The sequence below is a fragment of the Protopterus annectens genome, chromosome 16.part0, assembly GCF_019279795.1.
Source record: "Protopterus annectens isolate FY-2018-M chromosome 16.part0, PAN1.0, whole genome shotgun sequence".
Lineage (NCBI taxonomy): Eukaryota > Metazoa > Chordata > Ceratodontiformes > Protopteridae > Protopterus > Protopterus annectens.
The window spans coordinates 493488836-493504423 of record NC_056750.1 but is presented as its reverse complement, the minus strand read 5'-3'; the positions used below and the strand labels follow the sequence as shown (position 1 = coordinate 493504423).

Here is a 15588-nt window from a genome sequence, read left to right as displayed (position 1 = left end):
CTTAGCCATGAGCCAGTAAGGAGACAACCTCGAAGCTTTCACGGCAAACGAGATCTGGGGAATTGCCATGGTGCACCATGGCATCGCCGATAGCCTCAAGCCAGTAAAAGCTCTCAAGCTTTAATATCGGCCGAGTCGGAGTCAAGGTTTGGCTCTGAACCAATCCAGCAAGAATTACGGCGAGATAGGATTACATAACATGGTATTTTTTTTCTCAACTGGTAACTGAACTTTGCTGGAAAAAATGTCCAAGTTCAGCATCTAATTGCATGTCACTCACACACACACACACCTCCTCTGATATACTGCTAGAATTATCGCTTAATGCATTGTTTTGACTGTCACTGTATACTTGAAAACTACAATGCTGCTTAATTTTCTTTCAAAAGCTTTTCTTTAGAAATAACTAAAATGTGTAATGAACCATTTTTCTTGATTATCATTCACGATGCTATACTATTCAGCAGATAACAGAAACTGCTAATCCTATGATTTCTTTTTTTATTGCCAACCCAGTATTTTGATCTTAGTGTTATAGTGAATATTTTTATAATAATTATAATTTTGCTCAGCTCTGCCACTCTCATTTTTGACACATATTTCTGCACGGTACCCAGAAACTTTACTGGAAGTAGGGAAGAGTTGCATGGTATTCAATATGAAGTTGTATGCTAAGTAAGTGTCCAGAATTTTTGCTGGATGTGCCTGCTTTTCAAGAGCCTTTGTATCTATTTTCAATGTTTGCAGGTAGAAAGTGTGGGCAGACCTGACCAGTATAGAAACGTAGACATTATGCTTTCTGCACCAATGAACTATTTACCTCCACAGAAAAAAAACAATTATCCATCTTAATGGATAAATTGCAGTCATTTGGTCATTTGTTTATTTATTTATTGATATTTGGTGACCGGGAAAGTCCAAACTGGGTCAGGAATGCATTTTCAGCAGAGGCACTGAGAGAGAAGAGCCAACAAATTATGATAATGCTTACAAATTATACAAGGAAAAGTAAACTAAGTAGACAGAAACATGTATACAAATATATATAATTGAAGTTGATTATGTAGAATGTTGTAGCAACATAGTTAAGGTAGTTATTATCAAGTATTGGTACAATATCCAAGAGCAATACACCATTTTTAACATCTATAAGGTAGAGTTGATTACAGTTTAAGGGTAGGTAGAGTTGATTACAGTTTAAGGGTAGGAAATTAGAACATTATAAATCGTGGGGTAGAACAGTTAGGAAGGTAAAGGAAGAAGCAGGGAAAGAGAAAGTGGAGGGGAAAAATAAAGCAGTTATCTAGTAAGAAGTTGTGAAGAGTACAATGATAAAGGGGAAATGTGAGAGTTGGGTGGATGAGATAGGAAGTGGGAGGAAGGAGTTCCTTAACAAGAATTATTCTATTGCCTACAACCAGCTAGAATTACTTAATGCTCATTCAAGTATTCCTCAAAAGGGAACATTATGCACCAAGAACCCCCTCTGCCAAAAAATTCAGAACACCCCATATTACAACACAGCAATACTTTCCATCTTAAGACTATACACCCTTTCTTCTTCTATACCTAGTCACATGAAAGATCCCACTCTGTTGTATCTTTTTCCTCTGAATTCCTTTTCCAGTCATAACAATACTTTTATCCTTTTTTTCTTCCTAGTTACAAATATTAAGTTCTTTGTGTATCTGCAGGAACAAACCCTACTCAATTCAGCTGCAGTTCTGTGCACATCATCCAATCTACTGATGTTTATGCAGAGATGAGGGTCTCTAGAACTGTAATCTGACCAAACCTTTGCATAACAGAAATGTTCAGCATTACCAACAGTACCCAGGATGTTGTCTCGCCAGCAGTCTGCCTACAGAAAGAATACCTTCAAAATTTATAAAATTAATGTACATCTCCACACACCTCAGAATTCTCAAGTTTTCCCACTGTCTTGTCATGCTGACTACCTATTCTCAGACTATCTACAGAGTTATAGCAAGGTCTCTCTTAATTTTTATTTGCTAATAGGTCTCTTGCAATTTTTATTTGCTAGTATCTCACTTCCCACTACCCAGAATTCCCTAGGGTCTTTACTGCATATTATACAATAACTCCCTATTAATATTCGAAAGCATGAATGCTGATTGGCCAGCCCAACCAGCGTGCCCATTGTAAATCCCACAATATACCAACGGAAAAAGGTCGGGTCGCCAGGATTTTTTTCCATTGGTATAAACTGCCCCAAAACCTTTTTTTTTTCCAATTAAAAAAAAAAGAGAGAGAAAACGGAGCAATGGAGACCATCTTTTCTCCATTGCTTCTGTTTCAAAGCATTGATATACTGGATATGCGTGGGAACTCAAGTCCCATACGCATGCGCAGTACATCAAAACAAAGAAGCAGTATACCATAACTGGCGGAAGAACAGCAATCCGCCGTTATACAAAGACATTATATTTAAGAAAAGCAAGTATTTTTTTTCTTAAATAATGTCATTGTATAATAGCAATAACCGACTCCGTGGTTGTGGTATATTGAAGATTTCTCCATGGTTGCCTTTGTTTAATCACTCGGGACACACCAACTGTGGGAAAATCTTCAATATACCACACCATATCGTCAGTTATTGCTCAAATATCTGAAACAGCTCATCACATGGATTATGCTCTTAATGATGATCTAATGGTCCTACGCAGAGTATCTGATCAGGTAACACTGCTGGTTTAGTGGTTCTAGATTCTCTCTGGACACCATTTCGATGAAAACCTGGTGTTGTCTGGGCTAATGAAAGAAAACAGTCCACTTTTTCTCCTCCCAATCGACCATTTCACAACTGCAGAACTTCGAACTGTGTAAAATGCAATGTTCATTTGTATGAGGTGAACCAAATGTCAGGCACATGCATGGATGCAACTAATGCACAACTATGCAAGCTTGCCATTTTAAGTGGCAGGCTTAAATTTACAAAAAGTCTAAGAACCATCCCACTTCAAATACTAAAAGAAACAGCAAAGCATTTGGTACAGTCCTAGCCATACTTTTTCATATTTTTTGAATACCCACAACTCACACTGTGTGAAGTTCAGGACCAATGACTGGATGGGATTCTACTCTTAATTTAGTATTAAACCAAACAACAACATTAAGGAAGGAGTTCAAAAGAGGTTGCTACCTACGACATCACCAGCAGGGATGTCCATAATAAACGGAAGTGGATCCAACACTGCCTTTCCGCATCACATGAAATCTGTTACCATTTCCATGATGCGTGACATGGAGAAACTTGCTGTCTTATTCCCAGCTAAAAATCTGCAAGCATATTGTTCTTATCAATGTTAAAGAAATTACAAGATCTGTAATTCTGTACTTCACTGTACTTCAACCTTTGTAACAATTTAACACAGGACACTTACCGTAACTCACTTCTACCTACTCTGCAGACCTACAGGCCATACCACACTATCAATGGTTCACATTGCCTTAATTCAGGAATGACACTGCACCCCAGCTTGAACTCCATATTTTATACACTGTAGCTGATTTTGCACTATTCTAAAAAACACAGCAACGTCAACATTTACCCTGTACTTCCAGTACAGGATAATCTCTGAAGTCATTGTTTTCACTGGAGCATGACACTGCATTTGATACAATGAACACACAAATCTTTCTACCATGCCTGTAACAGTACATGGCAGATGTTCTTCATGTTTCACTGTTGCAGTCATTACAATTGGGTAATCTGCTTGCAGGTTGCCCTCAGTCGGCCTGATTAACAAAGTCTTGGGTCCTGCGTTGGTTGCTGTCCCCTTCTTCCATGACGTCAGGTCGTCAGGGGAATAAAACATGCAGCCGACGCCATTACATCAGTCTTTCTTGCCGTGCAGTGCCAGAAGCAGTTCGCAAGTGCCAGTTGGCCGACTCCTGAAATTTTTGTTTTCGAGTTGTAGAAATGAAGTCTTCAACTAAAAGCTAACGGGGTATTGGGGAATCTTTTTCTTGCTCTGTTCCGATGTCAGTAAAAGTTAATAAGTGCATTACTTGTGGAAAGCAAATACCTCATAAAAATTTTCATTCATACTGTATTCCTTGCCTAGGCCCTAACCATGACATATCTTGCTGTTGGTTTTGTACTTTATTTAATCAGCGTAGTATCTGTCGTCGATATATTTTTGCCTCTAAATACTTCGGTTCTCGGTTTAATTATCCAGAAATGTCGTCGGGTAGCCATCCGACTACCGGGATTCCAAAAAAATGCAAAGATAAAGACAGGCTGCTGAGGTCCAAAACTGCCAATAACGCTTCTCCTAAGCCAGTCGCCAGTTCGCCGGTACTCAGTGAGGCGCTTTTGCAGCCCCTGATACCTGCTATCTCTGATTCGTAGGCCTCTACTGAGACCCACTCGGAGACCGGTATGCTGCGAGATACTTCAACTATGGAACCAGTGGATGTCTCTTCCTTGGATAGGTCTGGAGCCTCTGCGCAGGCACCAGCTTCTGAGGGTGTATTCAGGCCTATGGACTTGCATATTAAATCTACGCCTCCTTCATTATTAAGGCCTAAATCTCGATCCATGTCTAAACAACCGATGCCCAGGCCACATGCTCAGGTCTCTATGCTTAAAAAACAAATGATAAAAATGGCTGAAGATCTAATAACTCTAATCAGGGGTAGCCCCCCCCCCCCCCAAGAGGCTTAGGGCAGAGCTTGATTATGAATCTTTTGATTAGGATTCTGTTTTTTCTGACTCTTCTGATGACCTGGATTTGTCCTTACCTACTTATGAGGATTCTGATGCGGATGACTCTATTCCCTCCGCTTCCTCTCCTGAGGATTTTTCTTTTGGGGAAACCTTACATACTCTAAGATAGCATTTTCACTGGGAAAGCCAGGAATTTTCTGATTCAAAAAAAGAGGCTTAGGGATTTCCTTCTCCTACCTCAGCACAGGCCTTTGGCTATTCCTCCTGTACTAGACATTGTTGATAATGCTTTCTCGGAATCCAGTTTGGCCCCTGATTCCCTGCCTCCTGTCTCAGTAAACCTGACAGATACTACAGGGTCCCGGAGTCCCACAAGTTCCTTTTCAAAAATCCTATTGCAGATCCAGAGACTATTTCACAGGGGCCCAAGGGCATTAAGGCTTCTACTGCTAAAAATCCTACCCCTTCTGATAGAGACTCCAGGGCACTGGGTAGAGGGGGTAAAAAGGTTTATACTTCAACAACCTTTGCAATTAGAGCTTTAAACTGCCAATTTCATATGTTAAAATATCAGCAACATGTTATTGGACTGCTTAAACAGAAAAATTATGTTGATTCCTGACTGTGTGGAAAATAAAGACTTACAGGATTTAATGCATTCTGCTGAACAAGTTGGAAAACATACTTTGCAATGTGGTTTTGATTCTTTAGAGGCCTCTTGCAGGGCGGCTGTTACTGGGTCTGTGCTTAGGCATGCTTGGCTTAAGGAGCAATCTTTGCCTGATCATGTTAAAGCTAAATTGTTGGACGGTCCTCTAAATCAGGACTGCCTGTTTGGCAACAAGGCTGAAGAAGTTCTTAAAAAATGGAAGATAACGCTAAATCTATGCAAACTGTTAAAGATTTTATACAAGTTCAGCCTCCTAGATTTAGTAGGCACTGGCCTTCTAAGAATTGGTCCTTTCCAGCCCCTTCCAGGTCTTCTCAAGCCAAACCCAGACACAGCAAAAAACCCAAGTTTCAGTCCCAGGGGACTCACAGAACTAAGCATTGGGGACCTTCACTTCCAAGTGTGGGAATAACAAGACACCCCCCTATGGTAAACTGTCTCAATGACTTCCTTTTAAAATTTCCAAGCACTTATCTTCTGACTGCCCCTTTGGGGGGCAAGATTGCTCTTCATGCAAACAACTGGGAACTCATTACCCAGGACAATAGTGCCCCAGGGATACAGATTTCACTTCCACACATTGCCAACACCAAGTGGGTGGCCGGACCTACCCCCAAATCAGTGGGCAGAGGCTCAAAAACAAGTACTTTCTCTTTTAAGCATGGGGGCTATTCAACTGGTACCAGAAGAGGAAAAGGGACAATGTTTCTACTCCAGACTTTTCCTGGTACCCAGAAAAGGCAAATCATGGCGCCCAATCCTGGACCTGTCTACTCTAAACACCTTTCTGGAAATTCCAAAATTCAAGATGCTGACTCTTCACCAATTACTTCCTATGCTAGGCAAAGGTGCCTGGTTGGTAACACTAGATTTAAAAGAAGCATACCTGCACATCCCAATCAGGCAATCTTGCAGAAGATACCTATGCTTCAAAGCAGGCTACACACACTATCAGTTCTCTGCACTGCCCTTTGGCTTATCTTCTGCACCCAGGGTATTCACAAAGTGCCTAGTTCCATTTATTGCATTTTGCAGAAAAAGAAGTATTCAAATATACCCATACCTGGACAATTGTCTAATTCAGGCAGAAAGCCAGGACATACTTTTGAATCATCTGGTGTTTGTAAAAAGGGTTCTAACTTGTCTGGGGTACACCATAAACGAAAATAAATCTCAACTGGTACACTGTCAACAAATGACATTCCTGGGAGCAACCTTGAATACAACTTCCCAGATGGCTTACCTCACGCCAGAAAAGCAAATTCATTTGACAACCAACTTCAAACAAGTGACCACAAAAACCCTGCTATCTGCAAGACAAATACTGCAAGGCTTGGGGTTCATGTCCTCCTGCATTCTTCTAATTCCATATGCAAGACTGCATTTATGAGGACACTACAGTGGTATCTAAAAAGCCTATGGAGTCAACATTCTCACAGCCTAGAAACAATGATTCCCATCATACCTTGCCTACGCCTAGAGTTCCTTTGGTGAGATGTATCACACTATGCATGGGGGGCTCACCTGGCAGGGACGTGCATTCAGGGCAAATGGAACCCAAGTCAAATGCACCTGCATATCAATCAAAAAGAAATGTTAGCTGTACACAATGCTCTGACAGCCTTCAAGAACTACATTCTTCCAGGACAACTAATGGTAAAGACGGACAACACCACGGTTATGCAGTACATAAATAAGTAGGGGGGTACACATTCTTACCCCCCCTGCAGACTAGCCATGGCATTGTGGAACACAGCCTTGAGCTACCAAGTGCACCTACAAGTTCAATTCCTGCAAGGAAAATTAAATACACTGGCAGATGGACTAAGCAGAAACTTCATGGACCCACACGAGTGGAAACTGGAACCAAGGATTTTCAACATGTTGACAACCGAATGGGGGAGCCCAGATATAGACTTGTTTGCCTCCCCCCAGAACTACCAATTGGACAAATTTTACACAAGGACTCCCCACAAACACGCTTGGAAAGTGGATGCTCTGTCCTTCAGCTGGAAAAACCTATCAGTCTATGCCTTTCCCCCACTGTCTCTGCCTCTGCTCTCCAAAGTACTACTAAAAGTCAAACAGGACAAACCAAGGATGATTTTGATTGCTCCAGACTGGCCGCGCCAACAATGGTACCCCCTCCTGAGCAGTGTGTCACGGTTATCTCCATGGCACCTGCCTCAGACTCCTTCCCTGCTGTCTCAGCAGAAGAACCAGATTCTGCACCCTCAGCTTCCAACACTGAACCTTGCAGCCTGGCTAATTACTTAAACTCTCCCTTACCATCCCTCAGCAAACCTGTGATGGATGTCATCTTAGAAGCAAGGAGGCCTAGTACTAGAAAATCTTATGCTGAAAAATGAAAAAGATTCTGTGCCTGGAACCAGTCTCAAGGGATGATCACAGCAGCGCCCAATTTACCTCAGATTTTACAATACTTAACTGAGATGCTTCACAAGGGCCTGTCTTTTTCCTCCATTAAAATCCATGCCTCAGCCATTTCAGCTCATTGCAACACAGAACCTCCCCTCTTCTCTCATCCACTGCTCAAGCAGTACCTCAGAGGGGCCAAAAATTTGAGACCACCCAGGAGAGCTCCAACCCCAGCCTGGGAGCTTAACTTTGTATTGGAGAAACTCACTCTACCAAATTTCATGCCAGCTGCTACTGCAGACTTAAAATTTCTTTCTTGGAAAACAGCTTTCCTTTTAGCAATGACTTCAGCTTGAAGGGTATCTGAATTACAGGCCCTTATGGCAGTGGAGCCTTTCATCATCTTTCATGCAGACAGGGTGTCACTCAGAACCAATCCATTCTTCATGACCAAGGTGGTATCCAGTGTGGCTCTTAATCAGTCCATTCATTTGCCAACCTTCTTTCCCAATCCACAGAACAAAGGGGAATGGATTCTGCATTCCTTGGATGTGCACAGACAACCTAGATTCTACATGGACAGAACTAAACCTAAAAGAAAATCTGAACAACTGCTGGTAGCATTTGCTGCAGGGGCAGAGGGGAAGACCATTTCAAAACAAATCATTTCTAAATGGATAAGCCATTGCATTCATTTCTGCTATAAGCACCATGGAAAACCTATCCTCCAGGGGATCAGACCTCACTCCACCAGGGCTGCATCTACTTCTACAGCCTTTCTCAGAGGTGTTCCTACCAGGGACATCCGAGAAGCTGCTACCTGGAGTTCTGTACATACTTTCACCAAGCATCATCATTTGCCAAGTTTCTCTAAATCCAGAGCTGGCTTTGTCACTGTAGTCTAGCCCTAATGCTATCTAAACTCCTTCTCCCAACCATAGCTTTGGGAATCTACCCAAATGTAATGACTGCAACAGTGAAACACGAAGAACATATTACAGTTGTGTACACTTACCATAAATGTAGATGTTCGAGTGCATGCACTGTTGCAGTCCCGGTTACCCTCCCTCCTGCCTCCTAACTTCTTTTGGCTATACCTCGACTTTCCTTTACTATGCTTAAAAGCCTTTTTGGTGTATTTGTTTTTTTGTTGGAGGTATACCTTTGTGTTTTTATGTTTAATTGCTCCCCATTAGGGGGGCACCTGACATCTGGGGCAAGAAAAACTGATGTAATGGCGCCGGCTGCATGCTTTATACCCCTGACAACCTGACGTCATGGAAGAAGGGACAGCAACCGACGCAGGACCCAAGACTTTGTTAATCAGGCTGACTGAGGGCAACCTGCAAGCAGATTACCTAAATGTAATGACTGCAACAGTGAATACACTCGAACATCTACATTTATGGTAAGTGTACACAACTGTACTTTCTTACTGTCATGCCACCACTTGCATAGAAGTTTAGCAAGTTGCACAATAATAGCTACATTATTAAATAAATACATATTTAAATGCAACAGTAAACATTAATACAACTGAAATCATCAATTTAAGAAATAAAAGGCAATATTAAACATATACATAAATGCAAAACAGTTTAATTCTTGCGCTCTTCCTTCTGATATCACACCATAAGGAGCAGTTTGAATGATCTGTATTGTTCAACCAAGGCCCTTTATTCTTCTTCCACATGGATGCAGACCATCTCTCTGATAAAGGCCACTAAAAGTCAGTATTCTTATTGTTCCACATGAAGCCAATGGCTGACCTCTTCTTTTTGCGGCACTCCCTCAAATACATAAGAAATGACATTCTGGGGCAGGGTAGCAAGACTTACTTCATCAACAAAAGACTAATCACAGGAAAACTCTGTACTTTCTTACTGTCATGCCACCACTTGCATAGAAGTTTACCAAGTTGCACAATAATAGCTACATTATTAAATAAATACATATTTAAATGCAACAGTAAACATTAATACAAATGAAATCATCAATTTAAGAAATAAAAGGCAATATTAAACATATACATAAATGCAAAACAGTTTAATTCTTGCGCTCTTCCTTCTGATATCACACCATAAGGAGCAGTTTGAATGATCTGTATTGTTCAACCAAGGCCCTTTATTCTTCTTCCACATGGATGCAGACCATCTCTCTGATAAAGGCCACTAAAACTCAGTATTCTTATTGTCCCACATGAAGCCAATGGCTGACCTCTTCTTTTTGCGGCACTCCCTCAAATACATAAGAAATGACATTCTGGGGCAGGGTAGCAAGACTTACTTCATCAACAAAAGACTAATCACAGGAAAACTCGTTTAGTACACAACTTGCTGCAGATTGCTATAATATTTTGCTATGAAACACCATCTCTGGCCCAGATATCCTTGGTTTGGAGGTTGAGATAAGATTCCGCAGGAATTGTAGGCTTAACTGGTTATACTGAAAATATAATAATACAATTTTAAAACCGCCCGATACATATGTTTTATTAAACCCAAAGCAATGACTGAGAAAATAATTTAATAGGTAAGGTATTAGATTTTCAGTTCTCAAAACAAGCAGTACAGCACAAATCTTGCACATTAGTGGAGAATTGCTATTACAGGTAGTGGTATTGTGGATAAACTATAAGACGTGGCTTTTACCGTTGGAATCACTGTGATAAACGGGCATTATCAAGACTAAGAAGCATCATTATAACTGAAAACTTGAGATGATGTACTTAAATTAACATTATCACTAGTGCAAACACTACAAACATGTAACAAGTTCAATATATGATGTACTTAAGCTTATCGATAGTGCAAACATACAAGTGACAAGTACAGTTTATATTTATTTCATGCTCAGAAACGGTTTCATTCAAAGTGTTTACTACAGTAATTATCACTGGCAGGACTACCGGTCATGCTGTCTTACATGGACTTTGCATGTGCAGGTTAAAAGTGTGACCAAAGGACCTGTTAGCGATTATTAGTTTCATACAATGGAGTTACTTAAAAAAACGTCTTTTTAAATATTTTTTCATACCAGAACTCACTGCTACAGCTGTATGTGCAATGAAATATTATGTACGATATAAAAAATGTGTCAACAAATACTAGAAACATGACACAGTGGAGTAGTGGCTCCTTATTTTGTCTCCTGAACTATCAATTTTAAATGGTTGTATGTGATTTGGAGGGTTTTTTTTGTTAATTTTCTTGAACTTGCCGGCAAGTGATTAATGGTGGCAAGTTTAGTAATTTTTCTGTTTAGCTACAAACCATAACACATCTCCATGGCCTAGAATGATTAAACCTTAACTGCAACCCAGATGACCAGGGTCCAGTTATAAGCTCAGATGCCACAAGAGATAGGCAAGGGGGTGGATTTGAGTGGCTTACGTCAGCTTGCTCATCCCAGGAGTAGGAACACAGATGGGGTGAGCAATCAACACCACTGAAGTTGACATTTTGTGGAGACTAGGGACTTAAAGGGTGGAGGGGGGTAGTCTACAAGTGGGGAGGCATGGCACTGTCTCAGTCGCATATAGAGGCATGGACAGCAGTGCCCACCAAGCATCAACCCCCTTGGACAGTATGTGCACATGTTGGAGTTGGAGACAGATCAGGCTTCAAGAGAAAAAAAAACACTCCCTTGTCAGCAGTGTGACACTGGCTCAGGATACCTTGATCTCATCAATGGCTCCAAATGTGGTCAGAGGAAGTGCGGGAAAGACAGGAGAGTTCCGCACCCCTGGTGGATAAGAGCCACTGGGTGAACCTGATAGTCAGCTATGAGAGACAAAAAAAGTTCTAAACAATAAAAATTACCGACATTAACATAATAAGCATCCCTGAAATCACAGGCCACGAGTTTAAACTCTACCACTGAAAATTAGTCTCAGCTTCTCCTAAGAGTAATAAGCATATGCTGTACTACAGACAAGCCCCTGGTAACAAATGTGTGTGTGTGTGTGTGTGTGTGTGTGTGTGTATATGTGTAGAATGTAAACACACACACACGCATGTATGTGTGTGTGTGTGTGTATATATATATATATATATATATACACACACACAAATACCTACATAATATACACACAACCAAACACATACATCATACATCGATCTATATAAAAAAAAAAAAAGTTATGTACTTACCATAACGTTCCGTGTGTGTGTTGTCCATTTTGTCCTTTATTCTCACGGATGGGATGGATCCGATCCCTTGGATCCATCTCGGCCTTTATATAAGCTCGAGATTCTCAGCCAAGCTCGTGGGCATTTTTCCCTACACATAATGCAACTGTTCTATAACCTCAGATCTTGTTTGCCCTCTAGCAGTGACTGGAAGTATACATTACCAAGAATATGTAGCAAACACATTACCCAAGACACACCCTCTGAGGCTATAAAAAATCCAATTAGAGCTACTCGGTCTCCCATGAGGGGGAATGGTGGGTGGGTTGTGAGAATACAGGTTGAGATGAACAACACACATGGAATGTTATGGTAAGTACATAATGTCTTTATGTGTTGTTGTCAATCTCGTCTTTATTCTCACTGATGGCACCGCGACCCTAGCTATGTAACTCTTGGGTGGCTCATGGGAGAATACTCCTCAGAACCATAGCGCCAAAGGATGCTCTACTCCTAGAGGACAAATCCAACTTGTAATGAATGATAAAGGTATGTGGTTTAGCCCATGTAGCTGCAGCACAGATGATGTCTAGGGGTAAGCTGGCTTGGAAAGCTGCTGAAGTGGCTACTGACCTGGTAGAATGAGCTTTGATTGGATTTGGAATAGTCTTGTGATTAGAATTGTATATAAAAGATATACACTGTGATAGCCAATTGGATAGTGTTACCTTAGAAACTAGTTGGCCTTTTCTAATGTCTGAATATGAGATAAAGAGCTGATCTGACTTTCTGAATTGTCATGTCCTGTGCAAAAAGAAATGTAATTGTCTATGGACATCTAAAAGGTGGAGAAGCGTACCCTCCTTTGTTTTAAAAGTCTGGAAAGAACACTGGTAATTCAATAGACTGGTTGAGGTTAGTTTCTGAAACCATCTTAGGTTAAAAAGGAAGGGTTCGTTCTCAGAGAAATTATGTCTTTATGAAAAATTATGTACGGATGCTTAGAGGATCGGGCTTATAATTCATAAACTCTTCTTGCTGAGGTTATAGCTAGTAAAATAAGTGTTTTCCAATGTAAGTACTTCAAATCACATGTAGCAGAAGGTTTGAAAGGTGGGGAAAACAAATCTGACAATACAAAATTTAAATCCCAAGGTGAAATAGGGTTTCTGTATGGAGGGCAAATTAAAGAAGTACCTTTGAGGAATACCTTACAATGTCTATTTAAAATTATGACAATACCATTGTCTCCTATGTGAAAATTAGAGATGGCTGCTAATTGAAAAAGAAAATACAACTGGCTAGTGAACCCCAATGCAATTTATTAAAACACACTGTACTCTGATGTCTCGGCTAAAAAGCCTTCAAGGATTAAAAGGTTTTACTCCTTGAAGGCTTTTTAGTCGAGACGTCAGAGTACAGAGTGTTTTAATAAATTGCTTTGGGGTTCACTAGCCAGTTGTATTTCCTTTGTTTTTGCTGTTGGACTTGTTGTATGGCTGCTAATTGAACCTTAATATTTGCTGCAACAGCAGCTCCCTCATTAAATAACTTAGCTAAAAATTCCAGAATAGACTGTAAAGATGTTGAGAAAGAATCTGTGTGATTAACATTAGACCAGGCCACAAATCTTTGCCATTTGCTCTTGTACAATTTCTGAGTAGAGCTTTTGTGGGAAGAAAGCAAAATGTGTTTTACTGAAGAAGAAAGCAGAGGAAACATGGCTATCATGGGAAGTGGAGCAACCAAGCTGTCAGTTTGAGATTGTGTAGGTTGGGATGAAGTTCGCCTGATGGATGTGTCAGTAGATCCGGAACTGGGTCTAGGATCCATGGTCCCTTGTGTACATGAGGCCAGATAAAGGGGAACCATATCTGTCGAGGCCAATGGGGCAATTAGGATTACTGTGGTCTTCAGCAAACTTGCTTTCTGAAGTAATTTGGGAATCAGAAGTACTGGTGGGAAAGCATAAAGAAGTCCCTGGGGCCAATCGTGGACACGTGCATCCCTTAGTGACTCCCCCATTGGGGGGAATCACAGCAAAGCAGTTGCTGCATTTGGCATTGATGGGTGACGCAAAGAGATCGCAGCAAGGCTGGCCTCATTTCCGGAAGATCTCTTCCTTCGCTGTCTGACTGAGGGACCACTCATTTGGCCAAAGAATGGCTCTGCTCAGTTTGTCTGCAATCACGTTGGATTTCCCCAGGATGTGCATTGCTATGAGAAAGAGGTTGGAGGCCTCTGCCCATTGCCAGATCCTCAGGGCATCTCGACATAAGGGGCAATATCTGGTTTCCCCTTGTTTGTTTATATACCAGACCAGAGACATGTTGTCTGATTGAATTGCTGTTGCACCTAGAGGAAGAGAGTTCTGGAATGCTTGCAATGCTAGGAGCACTGCTCTCATCTGTAGAACACTTATGTGCAAATGGGCCTCGTGTTCTTGCCAAGTGCCTTGGACTGTGTTCCCCAGATAATGCCTCCCTCCATCTGGGATGCATCTATGCTCACTGTAGGTTGGGGCTAAGAGGGGAGAAAGGGACAGCCTTGAGGGACTAGGGGAGAGTTCAGCCACCACTGCAGGTCTCTTTTGCAAGAGTTGGTTAGAATGATCTTGTGCAACACTGGAAGGTCCTGAAAGAACCAGTGTGTCAAAAGTAGCCACTGGAGGATTGTCATATGTTTTTGAGCTAGTGGTATTAGTACAATTGAAGCAGCCATTTTGCCAAGAACCTGTAGGACTAGTTTGGCAGGAGCCTTTCTCTTGTTGATCAGAATCCTTACATAATGCTGAAGATTGTGTACTCTTTCTTGGGGGAAGCTTTCCTGACATGATTATTGTGTTTATCTGAGCTCTATGAAAACCAAGGATTGACATGACTCTAGAGCAGACTTTTAATAATTTATGGTGATTCCAAGAGATGAACAAAGTTGAAGGGCGTAGTCCCTGGCTTTCTGAAGAAGATGCCTGGTCGGAGCAGAGATGAGCAAGTTGTCCAGATACGGAAACGCACTGAATCCTTGATTTGCTAAATACTCGACTCGACACCACAGACAGATATAGCTATGACTACATACCAAGCAATGCAAAACTGAGTACAAGTCTGAGTACCACAGCAGCTAATTGTATTCTGATATTCTGTGGTAGTGCACATATCTTAAAGGAGACATTAGGGCCATAATTAGAAAAACTCCCTTCTCCTCACCAGTGGTAGGTACATTAGAGAACAGCCTCTCTTCATGACTGCCTAAATGATGGCCTTGGGTGGTCTGCTCTTACCCCAATGGAAATGAATAGGCACAAGCTCTAGTGGGCCGCTAATCATCAGGCATGATATACACACATATATATATATATATATATATACACACAACTAAGTAATATATCATGCTCCAATTCAGCATCTCATGAAATGTTCACTTCACCTTGACTATGCTTTAAGGAAATAACCTCTCAGTTTTGAGCACAAATATTCACTGAAAAAGAATATTTGTGTAAGGAAGGGGAGTTGAAAATGGCAACTTTTTTATTTTTATCATCAATGATGTAAAGGATTCATTCAATGCAACATATATTTTGTTTGGTCTTAAAACTGTTTTGGTGTTCAAGCAATTTCATTTGTAGATTAGAAAGGCTCTGACAATGTATTCTGATGTCTTTCAAAGTTGTGCATAAGCAGGAGAATGAGGTACTGATTACTTTAAAAAGTATGCAA

General features: G+C 41.0%; 1 protein-coding gene across 1 annotated transcript in view; it reads right to left on the bottom strand.

Annotated features, from left to right (window-relative positions):
* Positions 1 to 15588, bottom strand: part of MAPKAP1 (MAPK associated protein 1) — a gene marked incomplete in the record, with an annotated part of 2444893 nt that overhangs the window by 750424 nt on the left and 1678881 nt on the right.